At 41.6% G+C, this 13048-nt stretch overlaps 1 protein-coding gene across 14 annotated transcripts in view; it reads right to left on the bottom strand.

Annotated features, from left to right (window-relative positions):
• The window catches only part of CDC42BPA (CDC42 binding protein kinase alpha), a 316248-nt gene that overhangs the window by 127203 nt on the left and 175997 nt on the right, over window positions 1-13048 (bottom strand). The gene's annotated exons all lie outside the window — the stretch shown is intronic.

Here is a 13048-nt window from a genome sequence, read left to right as displayed (position 1 = left end):
AGATTTATTAAGAGCTTATTGATCTGAGGTGTTTTGAGAGTGTAGATGCATTTATGGATACCACGGTTTTCAACGATTTTCAACAACATCTGTGAAGTTGCATGTAACTAGTTTTTGTTCTGTCTCAACAGAATAACTTTAGCAGTCTAATTTAATAAATGTTTTACTTGAAGAACACTGCAACATCACAGGATGTTTAACCTTAAAGATCATGGGATATTTAGTCTTATGTTCAGCAAAGTATATTTTATCATTTTCTCAAGTTTCAGCATTTCCTGCAGGAATTTTTCTGTTTATACTAATTTCCTTGAAACATTTTTAAGTGATACTTTCCTGTTATTTTAAGGTTTTAACATTTTTAAGATGTCAAAAGTTTATTTTTTTTTTAATTTTTTTTTTTTAACGTTTTTATTTTTGAGACAGAGAGAGACAGAGCATGAACGGGGGAGGGGCAGAGAGAGAGGGAGACACAGAATCGGAAGCAGGCTCCAGGCTCTGAGCCATCAGCCCAGAGCCCGACGCAGGGCTCGAACTCATGGACCGTGAGATCGCGACCTGAGCTGAAGTCGGACGCCTAACCGACTGAGCCACCCAGGCGCCCCTCAAAAGTTTATTTCTAATAATTAGGAGTCAAAATTTAGTATGTGACATGGCTGACTTTTGTCCTTTGAGGGTCTAACTTTGGTCCTGTTCACAGCTACGGTGTGCCAGCCTGAAGCAATCAGATGGTATGCATTGTGATCCCATCTCATTCGCCTACTTTCTTCTACTCTTTTCCCCAGCGTGGTGAAGGTTTTCTGCAAATTACTGAGTCATTCGCTTATCTCAACTGCTTTTCATTAGCAACAAAAATGAAATCAGTGTTTTATAAACTGTCTGCATCACATCAAGTTTACAGCAAAACGACTCCATGGGGCGGCTTCGGTGGAGGCCTTCAGTGGTTTATGGTTGCCTTTCAATGTGGGTTAAATTTTGGTTTTCTCTCAGCCATGTCACTTTGGCTGCTTTGCAATAGAGTTGGTAAGTGTATCTGTGAATTATAGGTCAGGTTTTTGTGTTTCACACAGAAGGGTTGGAGAAGACAAGCTCACTCGATTATTTATAAAAGCTTCCAATCTGATACACACAGAATTATGCATTCCCCAAAGATAAAAACCCCAACTCAAGAAAAATCCGGAATACACTGAATTTTGGGCGACAACTATCAAATGGCTAAGGCACATGAACATTTACTTTCACTACAACAAATGGTGAATTCAATGAAGACTTTGAAAGAAATCCTCAGTGGAGCGCCTGGGTGGTTTAGTTGGTTGGGCGTCTAACTTCGGCTCAGGCCATGATATCTCGGTTTGTGAGTTCGAGCCCCACATCAGGCTCTGTGCTGACAGCTCGGAGCCTGGAGCCTGCTTGGGATTCTGTGTCTCCCTCTCTCTCTGCCCCTCCCATGCTCATGCTCTGTCTCTGTCTCTCAATAATAAATAAAAAACGGTAAAAAAAAAATTTTTTTAAATAAAAAAAGAAAGAAAGAAATCCTCAGACACTATCAAAAAATACCTCACGCAACATGATGAGCCATATCATTCTAGGCCAAGTAACTAAAAAGCAGTTTTCGTGAGTAAAGAGCAGAAGCAGACCAGCACAACAGGCTAGCACCCTCCAACCAAATGGTTCCCAGCTCACTGCTGCTAGGACAGCTGGGAAATTCAATCGTTCCTATGAGGATTTAATAAGGGACAAAAACACAATAAGGAAATTTTCTTTGCACTGTGTGGCATGGAAGAGAAATATTAAATAGACTCTGTCTTGAAGGAGATAACCAGGTCAGGAAGATAAAGAGTAACACCCCACAAATCATAAATGAAGCAGAAACACAAATGTAGATCGTGTGGCAGGTTCTATGGGAGCTAGGGGAGGAGGACCGGGGAAGAGGCCACGGCTACCGCGGGACTCGATGTGGAGCACGGACGACCCGCGAGGGGCGAGGACTGTGACCAGGGCGGCGTTAGGAGCACAGTCAAAGCAACTCTCCCTGATCTGTGCAGACACAGTATCTCCGCTTCTCCCTTACGTTCTGATTCCTAAAATAACCCAGGACTCTTCTGAGATGGGAAGAGATCTGACTTCCAATCGTGACGGGGAAACAGGTTCCCCTATACCTACCCCTATCCCTCCATTCCCTATCCTTCTCCTTCATTTACATGATGCAGGGCAGTGTGTGTGTGTGTGTGTGTGTGTGTGTGTGTGTGTGTGTGTGAGAGAGAGAGAGAGACAGAGAGAGAGAGACAGAGACAGAGGGAGAGGGAGAGGGGAATAGTTAGTTTAGGGTTGGAGAGACAGACAAACCACCCATCTCCAGGCAACAAAAGAAAGGGGGTTACAAAGCACATTAGAGATTACAATAATTATTCAGGAAACAAGAAACCATTCCCGTATCTTCTCAGGGAAAAATATCAAATGAGAGTATGAATTTATACTTTCATCTGCTGAGTGTCCATTAGATGACACAAGGAAACTCTGTCTTACCTTCTCGGGAGTTTGGAGTGTGATAACGAAAGAAGATTTTAAAAAGAAATTTTAAGTAATTATAACTTTATTAAAATTTTCTAGGAGTCTCAATATATTGGAGAACACTGCCATAGGGAAAGAAAAGATATACAGGCACTGGTGGTGTGTAATTGTCTACACAAAGATCTAGCTTAAGAAGTAGCTAACAGAAGGTGATTTGGGGGCACCGACTCTTGATTTCGGCTCAGGTCGTGATCTCACAGCTCCTGAGATCGAGCCCCAAGTTGAGCTCTGTGCTGACAGTGCATAGCCTGCTTGGGATTCTCTTTCTCCCTCCCTCCCTGTTTGCCCCTCCCCCGCTCATACATACGGTCTCTCGCTCTCAAAAAAATACATAAACTTAAAAAAAAACAAAGGTGATTTGGACTTTTCTTTAAAGCCAGGACTATAGTCAAGGCTACTCGTAGGGCAGGTTCCTAGAAGAGCCTGTTTTCTATTATCTCTAGCTTTTACATCGAAATGTTTAGGACAACGTGGGTTTAACTATGAATGAGACACAGAGGTTATCCCCAGCCTTACCACTCTGCCTCCAGTACCGAGTATAATTTCTGGTACGGAACAATACCTCAATAAGGATGCTTATGGGCTGAACTGAGAAGGACTGTGTTGCCAGTGCGAACATGATGGCACAGCCACTGTGGAAAACGGTTCGGCAATTCCTAAAAACACTGAACATGAATTTCTGTACAAATTCAGGAATTCTACTTCTGGACTTGATATATGTTCCCTCATGTGCAAGGCGGCACTTTTTGCAATAAACAAAATGGGAAAGCAACCCAAGTGCATTGGTGACGAACGTAAAAACAGAAGGGAGTGTTTGCATACACACAGAATGTTGTAGAAGACAGGAAATCCGACACAGGCTACAACATGGGTGAACCGTGAAGACGCTGCTAAGTGAAGTCAGCCAGCCACGGAGGGACAAATACTTCATGACTGCACTCACGTGAGGCTCCCAGAGCAGTCAAATGCAGAGACGCAGAAAGAACGGCGGGTGCCAGGGGCTGGGTGTGGGAGGACCGGGCAGCTGGTGTTTGATGGGCGGAGAGTTTCCATCTGGGAAGATACTGGGCTGCGGGGACAGAGCGTGACAGCTGCACAGCACGTGAATGTGTTACATACCACTGATGTGACACTTAGACACGGTTAAAATGGTCACTTTATGTTATGTACATTTTACCGCAATAGGTAAAAAGAGATTTAAAAATGAACGAATGATGGAAAAAAAAAAACGAGATGGGATGGAATCCTGGGCACACTGAGACCAGCACACGCCCCCAAGACCTGCTGGGAAGGAAGAATGCTAAAAACAGGATCCGCCCTTTCTCTTCACCTCGGTTTCACTGGTTCTGCCCCACCCCTGGGAAAAGCTAAAATAGAACGAGTGAAGAGCAGTCCTATAGCCTCTGCATTTAGGAAGTAGGAGGAAAGTGAAGAAGGAAATCTCCATCAACAGGTCAACGATAACCAATTTCCCCAGTTAGCGGCCTCCTTCCAGGCACCGCTGACTTGTACGTAAGGGGTGAGTGTGTTGCGAATTGCCCGGAAAGACGTATTAGGAAGGCATCTTGGGAAGCGGTCGGACGTTTCCAAGAGCGAAGTTTCACTGGTCACTCGTCAACCCATACTGACTTGGGCTTTTTACGTGTCACACACTCTTCTGTGCACTTGGACGTCCAAGTTCCTATTTTCAAGAAGCTTACTATCTAGCAGTCAGGCGAGGGAAGTAAAGCAATATACAAATAAAAACCTATGTCAGCGGTAACACGTATTCTAGAGGAGCTTAAGTTCACAGTGAGGAATGTTTTTGGCAAACAAGCAAAAATAAATGAATGAAGAAGGAAGGAATGAGAGAAGGAGGAGGGAAGGAAGAGGGAGTGGAGAAAGAAAAGAGAAAACAACAACGAAATAGCGAAAACTCAGAATGGGACCGAGGAGAACTAAGCGTAGTTCACTTCGGCAAAAATCTGGAGACGCAGCGACATGCAGGATAACGAAGGGCCTTGGAAACAGAGCTGAGCTGTTTCACTTTCACCCAGGAGCCAGCAGGCATCCACGGAAGACACGTTAGGACGTGTGCAGAAGCTGTGACATGATCGGATCTACATTTGAAGAGCTTACTCTGGAGACTTCTGCTTCCAGAAAGAAGGATTAGATACATTTCCCCTCTTCTCTGGACATCATACATAAAACAAACATAAGAAAAATGAAATTTGGAGAGAAGAAAAAGGATGACCGATGGGGACAAGGGAACCTGAAACTGTTATGTCAGGAACACTGGACCAACACAGCGGGAAGTTCTCTGTGTTTTCTTTGTGGTTCATTTTTCCCAGACACAGAGCCAAAGAAACTGGTGATCCAGAAATGCCAACAGGGGCAGCAAATAAAAGCCCCGACAGAAGTCCACTCTTTCTACCCAAAGGACCAGGAAAGGGGCAAATTAGCAAGACCGAAAACTTTCAGGAAGCAACTGTTCCACTCAAGTTAAACAACAGAAACAACTTCTTCCACAACCACATCTGTCAGCGAAGGACACGTGAAGAGCCAGACCTCAATCACATCAGGCTATGATGAAGCACCCAGAAACAGACACACCATGAGGCATGAGGGTACTCAGAGGACTGCTAAAGGGCCACTGGCCGTAACACGCGCGTTTCACATGCAATGTCCGTGGAGACCACACGGGCAACTAGCACTTCCGCACCCCCTCAGCGGCAGCAGTGAGGTTCTCCACCGTCCCCGCGTTGGGCTGGTGTCGGAGAAGGAAGAATGTCCGCCACTGCCCGGTGGTACGAGGGCGATGCCCACCCTCGTTGATGGAACGACGTTGGCGAGTTGGCGGAAACCCAACCTCCTCCGGGAATAACGAGGGGCCCTTCTCTGGGTGTTGCGGGAGGCCAAGTGGGGAAAGTGAACCTCCACCTCAACCTGGCAAGCCACCGCTGCTGGAGTGGTATCGGGAAAAGCTGGCGAAAATGGAAAAGTGCAAATAAGATCCAGAGTCACTAACTGAAAATCAGTCATCCTATCGGGAACTAGGAAAATCTCAACTTGAATGAGAAAAGGAAATCAACAGATGCAGACGATGAAATAATAGAAATGTTAGAAATATCTGGCAAGACATTAAACCAGCTATGATAAAAATGCTCCACCGAGCAATTACGGACATATCTGAAATAAATGAACGAACAGAAGACTCAAGCGAAGATACAGCAAGTCTCAGCAAAGAAACAAGTTTACAAAAAACAAAATGGAAAATTTAGAAATAAATGTAAAAAAAATCTGGATTGTTGGGTTCCACAGAGGAACCCATCAGAGGATTCTTTCCATCACAGGAAAGAATCAGTGAAATGGACGATAAAGCAGTAGAAATTGACCAATCTAAATAGTGGGGGGAAAAAAACAGAATGAAAACAAAAATGAACAGAGACCCAACGATTTGTGGATGGATAACAAAAGATGTAACATCTAAGTCATCAGTAGGCAGGTCTGTAAAAGTACTCAAAGTAATTAAGTGGAAAAACGTGTAAAGACACATTTATGTGTCTTTATTACAGAAGAGGAACAAATCCCAAACAGAATAAACCCCAAGAAAACCATGCCAAAACACACCATTAAACATCAGAGAACTATAAAAGAAGAAAAACCTTGCAAGCAGCCAGAAAAAAACAACACCCTAGATAAAGGGGGGAAAAAACCCTCAGAATGACTGTGATTTTCTCCTCATAAACCACAGAGTCCTAAGGAAAGTGGTACAATATGTTTCAGATGCTTAAACAAAAAACTATCAACCCAGAATCCTATGTCCTATAAAAATATTCTTTAGTCATAAAGAGAGAACTAAGACATTCTCAGATGTATAAAAACTAAGAGAATTTGCTGATAGCAGGGTTGTCTTTAAAAAAAAAAAAAGGCTAAAGGAAGGGGCAACCCGGGTGGCTCAGTCAGTTAAGTGTCTGACTTCGGCTCAGGTTATGATCTCACGGTTTATGAGTTCAAGCCCCGCGTCAGGCTCTGTGCTGACAGCTCAGAGCCTGGAGCCTGATTGGGATTCTGTGTCTCCCCCTCTTTCTTTGCCCTTTCCCTACTTGCACACACACTCTCCCTCAAAAATAAACAAACATTAAAAAAATTTTTTTTAAATGGCTAAAGGAAATCCTCTAAGCAGAAAATAAGAGAACAAGGAGCTCATCAATATCAAAAAGGAATACAGAGCATGGTATATAAAAATTGGGTAAATTGGGTCACCTGGGTGGCTCAGTCAGTTAAGGGTCCAACTTCAGCTCACAGTTTATGAGTTCAAGCCACGCATCAGGCTCTGTGCTGTGAGCACAGAGTCTGCTTCAGATCCTCTGCCCCTCCTCCACTTGTGTGTGTGTGTGCACGCTCCCTCTCAAAAATAAGCATTTAAATAAATAAATAGATAGATAGATAGATAGATAGATAGATATTTTAAAATATGGGTAAATCCATAAGGATTTTCTTCTCCTCCTAAGCTTTCTAAATTATATTTCACAACCGTAATTGTTATCAACATACAACAGACTGTTATAACTAAAATACTTTATGTCAGCCTCATACTAAGCATAAAGCAAAAAGCTACAGTAGGAATACAAAAGATAAAGAAAAGGGAATCAGAGTTTAACACTATAGAAAATGATTAACTTACAAATGAAGTCAGTTAAGAGACGAACTTAAACAAAGGAACTACAAAACACTCAGAAAACAGTAAGATGACATTAGCAAATCCCAATCTTTTATTACTTTAAATATAAATGGATTAAATTCTCCAACAAGAAGACCTAGAGTGGTTGGATGAATTAAACCAAGACCCAATTATATGCTGTCTATAAAAGCCTCACTTCAGCTTTAAGGAGACACAAAGGCTCAAAATGAAGGGATAGAACAAGGTATTTCATCCAAGTGGAAACCAAAAGAAAACAAGGGTAGCTATAGTTAGACAAAATGGATGTTAAGTCAAAAATAGTAACAAGTGACAAAAAAGCTGCCATATGACAATAAAAAGGTCAATTTATCAAGAAGGTATGACAATTATAAATACATCTAACACCGTAGCATCTAAATATACTGAGCAGATACACCAGATCTGAAGGGATAAATAAACAATACGATAAAGTAGGGGACTTCAATACCCTACTTCCAACATTGGATACATCATCTAGACAGAAAACCTATAAGGAAATGTGAATTATATGTGAAAGGAATGTGAATTATACTTTAGAACAAGTGGATCTAACAGACATATATAGAACATTCCCTCCAATAGCAGCAGAATATACATTCTTCCCAAACACACATGGAACATTCTCCAGGATAAATAGATTAAAAAACAAGCGAGGTTACAAAACAAGTCTTATTTAATTTTTTGAAAGAAAATGTTAATGTTTATTTTTGAGAGAGAGAGCGAGCAAGTGCAGGGAAGGGGCATAGAGAGAGAGGGAGACACGAATCTGAAGTAGGCTCCAGGCTCCGAGCTGTCAGCACAGAGCCCAATATGGGGCTCAACCCCACAAACTGTGGAATCATGACCTGAGCCGAAGTTGGACACTTAACTGTCTGAGCCATGTGGGCACCTCACAAAACAAGTCTTAAGAAATTTAGCAAACGATGCCAAGGATCTTTTCCAAGCACAAAAGTATGACATTAGAAATCAATAAAGGATGAAACTTGAAAATTCATAAAAATGTGGAAATTGAATAACACACTCCCAAATAACCAATGGATCACAAAAAGAAATTAAAAAGGAAATTAAAAAGACATATTGTAACAGACAAAAATGGAAACACTATATGTCCTATGAAATATGGCAAATGCAGTTCTAAGAAGGAAGTTCATGGCAATAAACACCTCTACATTAAAAAAATGAAAGACCTCAAACACCTAACTTTACATATCAAGCAGCTAGAAAAAGAACAAACTAAATCTAAAGTTAGCAGAAGAAAGGAATTAACAAAGATCAGAGAAACAATAAATGAAACAAACATCAGGAAAACAAAGAAAAGATCAATGTAACTAAGAGATTGTTTTTGGACAGTCAAAATGAGCAAAACTTTAGCTAGACTTAAAAAAAAAACAACTCATATAAATAAAACCAGAAAGAGGAAACATTTCAATGGGCAGCACATACAAAGATCATAAGAGACTACTATGAACAATTGCATGCCAGCAAACTGGATAACCTAGAAAAACGGATAAATTTATAAAAACATAAAACCAAACAAAACTGAATTGTGAATAAATTAAAAAATCTAAACAGACCAATAATGCTAAAGATACCGAATTAATAATCAAAAACCTCCAAACAAAGAAAAACCCAGGACCTGGTGGTTTTACTGGTGAATTCTAACAAACCTTATAAAAAGAATTAACACCAATCCTTCTTGAACTCTTCCAAAAAATGAAAGAGGAGGGAATACGTTTAAACTCATTTTATGAGGCCAGCACTACACTGATACCACAGCCAAAGAGCGCCAAAAGCAAAAATCAACAAGTGGGACAACATTGAACTTACTTCTGGAGAGCAAAGGAAACCATCCGCAACATAAAAAGGCAACCTAATGGATGGGAGAAAATACCTGCAAATCACATATCTGAGAAGGGGTTAATACAGAAAATATATTTTAGAAACTGGTAAAACTCAACGGCAAACAAATAATCTGATTAAAAAATGGGCAGAAGATCTGAATAGACTTTTTCTTTTTTTTTTCCCTAAAGAAGACATAAAGATGGCCAACAGGTACATGAAAAGGTGCTCAACGTCAAATTATCGGGTCAATGCCAATCAAAACCATGATGAGATATCACCTCGCACCTGTTGGAATGGCTGCTGTCCAAAGACAAGATATAACAAGTGTTGTTACAAACAAGTGTTATAAACAAGTGTTGCAGATAAAAAGGAATATTTGTGCACTGTTAGTGGAAACATAAATTGGTACAGCCACTTTGGAAAACATGGAGGCTCTTCAAAAAATTGCAAATAGGGGCACCTGCGTGGCTCGGTCGATTAAGCGCCCGACTTCAGTTCAGGTCACGGTCTCATGGTCATGGCCCCGTGCTGGGCTCTGTGCTGCTAGCTCGGAGCCTGGAGCCTGCTTCAGATGCTGTGTCTCCCTCTCTCTCTGCCCCTCCCCCGGCTGCAGTCTGTCTCTGTCTCTCTCAAAAATAAATCAATTAATTAATTTATAGAACTACTGGAGGATCTAGCAATTCCACTTCTGATTATTTATCCAAAGAAAACAAAAACACTGAATTGAAAAGATATGCATTCCATGTTCACTGCAGCATCATTCACAAGCATCAAGACACGGAAGAACTTAAATGTCCGATGATGGGTATGTGGATAAATAAAACGTGGGGTGTATGCACAATGGAATACCACTGAGCCATTAAAATAAGCACTATCTTGCCACTGGCAACAAAGTGGATGGACCTTGAGGGAATTATGCTAAACAAAGGCAGTCAGAGAAAGACAAATACTGCATGATCTCACTCAATGTGTGGAATCTAAAATAACCAAAAAAGTGAACTCAGAGAACAAACTGGTGGTTCCAAGAAGCAGGGGTGCAAGGGCATGTTAAAGGAGTGAAGGTGATCACAGGTACAAATTTCTAGTTACATAATGCCTAAGTCCTGGGGAGGCAATGCACAGCATGAGGACTACAGCTAATAATTCTGTACCACATACAGAAAAGTCGTTGAGAGAGTAGCTCTTAAAATTTCTAAGCACAAGAAAAAAAATCTGTAACTACGTGTGCTGATGGTAACTGGACTTCCTGTGGTGGTCATTTCACAATATATACAAATACTAAACCATTATGTGCGCACCTAAAACTAACTAATATAATGTTGTATGTCAACTATATCTCAGAAAGGAAACAGAAAAATAAAAGAATGAAAACAAAAACAAAGGCAGTACAAAAAACAAAAAAAAGAAAGAAAAAAAAGAAAGGCAGAAAACGAAAGACCAATATTCTTCATGTATATGAATGCCAAAATCCTTAACAAAATACCAGGAATAAAATTCAGTAACACATAAAAATAATTATACACCATGACCAGTGACGTATATATTCCAGGGATGTAAGTTTGGTCCAATATTTCAAAATCAACCAGTCTAATCCACCATACTTATAGGCTAACAAAAGGGGGAAAAATCACATGTTCATATCGATAAATGCAGAAAAAATACTTGACAAATTTCAACAACTACCTGTGATAAAAACTCTCAGAAATACAGAAACAGATGTGTACTTCTGACTTGGTAAAGAGCACCTATAACAAATATGTAGCTAATATTACGCTTGAGGGCAAAACACTGAAGGCTTCCCCCTAAGACTGGGAAGAAAGCCAGGATGTATATTCTCATCACTCTTCTCCAACACAGCGCTGGGGATTCTAGCCAGTACAGCAAAAAGAAATGAAAAGCACACAGATCGAAGAGGCAAAAACAAAACCGTCCTATTTGCAGATGCATGATGATTAGCACAGAAAATCCTAAGGATTCAATCGATTAAAAAGGAATATATTAGGGGCGCCTGGGTGGCTCAGTCGGTTGGGCATCCGACTTTGGCTCAGGTCATGATCTCACGGTTTTTGAGTTCGAGCCCCGCGTCAGGCTCTGTGCTGACAGCTTGGAGACTGCTTCAGATTCTGTGTCTCCCTCTCTCTCTGCCCCTCCCCTGCTCATGCTCTGTCTCTCTCTGTCTCAAAAACAGATAAAACAGTAAAAAAAAAAATTTTTTTAGGAAATCAATTAAAAAAAAAAACACCCTCTGAGAGCTAATAAAATGGGCTTACTCATCTCAATCTATATTACCTCTCTGAAGATAAATCCCTAACCATCCCAGCTGGTCACTTTTTTCAGTGTCAAATAACTAACACATTCAGTGCTCTTGATGTTTTATTGTTGATAGCAAAGCAAAGCAAATGATTCTGCGTATCATATTTCCAAACACCTTAACTGTAGAAAATAAAGCTACAGAAATTTGATAAAGAGATATCTCTTAGGAAGAGAGCCACTTAAAAAAAATAAACATCATAAATTATGGTCAAATTTAAGAGCTCCATGTGTATTTAATATAAGCAAAGTATTAACGTGGCATTCAAACAGTCCTTTTTAGGGGTGCCTGGGGGGCTCAGGCGGTTAAGCATCCGACTTCAGCTCAGATCATGATCTCACAGTTCGTGGGTTCGAGCCCTGCATCGGGCTCTGTGTCTCCCTCTCTCTCTGCCCTTCCCCCACTCACGTGCTCCCTTGCTCTCTCTCCTCCCCCTTCAAATAAACATAAAAAATTTTTTTTAAATAGTTATTTTCATAAAAGATCCTATCTCAGATTCTTCTTCTCCCTCACTTACTTTGGTCTTAAAACGGCCTTTCTGGAGAGGTCTGACTATCCTGGCTAAGCCAGTACCTTCTCTCTCTCCTTATGCTGAGACCAGGTGCCACGCCTCTAAACCCTGCAAAAGGCTCCCATTACACTGACAGAAAAAAAAACCAAAAACCTTGTAAGAGTGAGACTGTACTGATGAGGGCACAAGCCTTACCCAACCCTCTGTTCTCCACCCCGTCCGTCTCCATCATCCTCCCTGCTAGCTCATCCTGCTCCAGCCACGCCGTCCCAACTCCTGAGGCGCATTCTGACTTCGGGGCCTTTGCACCGGCTGGTCCTTCTGCGTGGAACGTGTGCTTCCCATTTAAGTGCACACTAGCCCCTTACCTGCTTCAAGTTGTTGCTCACCTGCCACCTTCTCAGTGAGGCTTACCCCCAGGCCAGCCTGCATAAGATGACACAACTCCCCATCCTGGACTTCTGACCCCTTCTCCGTATTCTGCTCTAAGTACTCACCACCTTCTAACATAGTGTGTCATTTACAGAGTTACATAGTTACTGTCTTATGTTTGTTGGGTGCCTTCCAGTCCCGCAAGAACAGGGTTCTGTCATTGTCATCATGCTTAGAACTGCATTCCAAGAGCCTCAAACCATACCTGCTCCCCAGCAGGTGCTCAATCAGTATTTGCTGAACGAACGGACTCAACGCACGAATGGACGGAACGGACATGTCGACACTTGTCTGAATTAATTTACTTAAATCTCGTCAATGTGCCGAAAGGAACTGTTACAGAGAAAATAAAAGTTCGTGTCTTGCTGTCCGCATACGTGCAGTTTCCTTGTCTACACTGTCCTTCTTCCTGACTCCTGACACTCCCTCCCCGTTCGTGTATATGCTCAGCCAGACAAGTTCCAGCTAAACCTCCCAAACTAATACATCTTCTCAAAGCACCATCTTTCTTGGCGTGAACCTTGGAGAGGCGCCCCTCCTGATCCTCCCCAGGGACCTAGGCTCATGTTTCTCATGTACTGCAGAAACTATTTTTTCCCATACCGAAATGTGAGTTCCTTGACAGCAGACACCATTCTGATTTGCTCTCCCCTTCCTGGTGCAGAGCTCACATTACATAACA

The sequence above is a fragment of the Acinonyx jubatus genome, chromosome E4 (genome assembly GCF_027475565.1).
Source record: "Acinonyx jubatus isolate Ajub_Pintada_27869175 chromosome E4, VMU_Ajub_asm_v1.0, whole genome shotgun sequence".
Classification (NCBI taxonomy): Eukaryota; Metazoa; Chordata; class Mammalia; order Carnivora; family Felidae; genus Acinonyx; species Acinonyx jubatus.
Note: the sequence above shows the minus strand (reverse complement) of the source record. Positions and strands in the feature narration are given on the sequence as shown.